Genomic DNA, 1,869 nt, shown 5'->3' with positions numbered 1-1,869 from the left:
TGCAACTATCTATAAGAATACGATTATCAATTTCTTGTATGAATATTTAATTTATAAACGGAAATTCTATTCCATGTTTTATAAAGAAATTCTATGTGTCATAAAGAGTGGATGTTTTTAACAAAGAATAAATTCCAGCTGGCCTTCAATTGTGGAAAGTAAATACCAATCATAGTACACAATTTGCAAGTTCAATAAATAAAAATAAATTTTTATTTTAATGAAAGTGTTCCTATAGCATTATTAATGATCAGATAAGTGCTACTTCTGATATGCATTTGCGTAAGAAACTTTGTTATATCGGGTAACCAATAATTTTATACCAATAAATTACAGAAAATTAACTTAGCTATGGTATCTTTAAATTGCAATCTTTCGAGCATAGATTTTTAGCATTACATTAATTAAAATAGCAAAGATAAAAATAAAAATGATATGTATAAAGATCAAACAGATCAATCAAATCAACAAAATTAACAAAACATTTTTTTACTGTAAACTGACAGCAGAAATTTTAAGATTTCTGTATAATGTTTACTTTTTCAACAGAATACAAGCTTAATACATACTAATATATTGCAATTTTTGGTCGAATCTGCTGCTTTATTGACAATCTGTTAATAATTTTTGTTTATTAAATACAAATCTTTTTTAATTTATTTTTTCAATTGAATTTTTTCACTTATTCATATTTTATATCTTAAAAAATTTTTATCCCTTTATATATCTATATCACATTATTTTAATTGTATCAATTACCCTTTTGGATCATAAGAGTTAAATTGACTAGATTTTGCTTCGACAGAACTGTAGAACGTAAGAAATTGACATCTTCAAATACAATTGGTACATCGAGATGATTTCGCTTTTTTAACCAGCCGATCATTTGCCATATCAGGAAAAGATATCCTGTAGCCGGTAATAAATTTTTTCTATTAACGACATGCCCGGTCATATATGTAAATTCTTCATCTAATAAATTAATGGTAACAATTGCTTCCCCAATGTAAAGTTTTCTTTGTGCAAAATAACGGTATGCATACCAATCTTCGGAATGATCCCATCTGTAAAAACATGTCATTAATTTTACAATATAACAGCGTTATTAGTGTTTAAAAGTCTAAATTAGTCGTTAAAAATAATGCAATTTATTTTTTTGTTTTTAAAATTGTGCTGTTTTACTGTAATAAACATAACGTTGAAAAATCTTATATTAAGCAAAATTTAAAATTTTATATTAAGCAAAATTTACCTTATAAGATGAGAAATCATCGGTGTATTACGACTCACAGGGAACATAACTTCCGGATATAAATTTGCGATTTGCAGCTGTAATCCTGCATTATAAAGTTTCCAATTCCATGTAAGAATATTTCAACGTTGGATTTGTGAGAGAATTTGTATAACGCGACATTTGTCACAGTTGCCTTTAATGAATCGTTAAGAATGTATTGTAGAATGTCATGCGGCGCTATCTCAATCGTCACCGCGTCGTTTGGAATAAAACGCACAGCTTCTGAAAATACTACCGGGGCTAACAGATTATTTGTATAATATTTTGCTAGATACGAGGTATTTGAAGATGTGCTGAACCATTCATAAGATTTATTCAACATGTTCAACCACTTTGAGCTCGGAGAGATTTTCTGTGGCAATATCTGATTCAAGTATTCCAAAGTTTACTCTCGCAGGCTCGACGTACCGACTATGAAAAGGTACATGTCCACAAGAAATATCTTTTACAGGAATATTGTCATTCTAAACAGAAATAAATTTTTTTTAAATAAATTTATTTAATCGAACGTAATTAAAAGCATAGATATATTATTTGTACTTTTTAAATGTTTCCAAACCTGTAGCTTAGCGAGG

The 1,869-nt window shown here is 28.1% G+C and overlaps 1 long non-coding RNA gene across 1 annotated transcript; it reads right to left on the bottom strand.

Annotated features, from left to right (window-relative positions):
* Window positions 1–874: 874 nt before the first annotated feature.
* On the bottom strand, window positions 875–1,347 carry LOC112639321. Its single transcript, XR_003123430.1, has 2 exons — window positions 1,253–1,347; window positions 875–1,064 (listed from the first exon to the last, which is right to left on the bottom strand). It is a non-coding gene; the product is annotated as an uncharacterized LOC112639321 (long non-coding RNA).
* Between the last annotated feature and the right edge of the window lie 522 nt (window positions 1,348–1,869).

Source organism: Camponotus floridanus, unplaced genomic scaffold (genome assembly GCF_003227725.1).
Source record: "Camponotus floridanus strain SB8 unplaced genomic scaffold, Cflo_v7.5 scaffold57, whole genome shotgun sequence".
Classification (NCBI taxonomy): domain Eukaryota; kingdom Metazoa; phylum Arthropoda; class Insecta; order Hymenoptera; family Formicidae; genus Camponotus; species Camponotus floridanus.
Note: the sequence above shows the minus strand (reverse complement) of the source record. Positions and strands in the feature narration are given on the sequence as shown.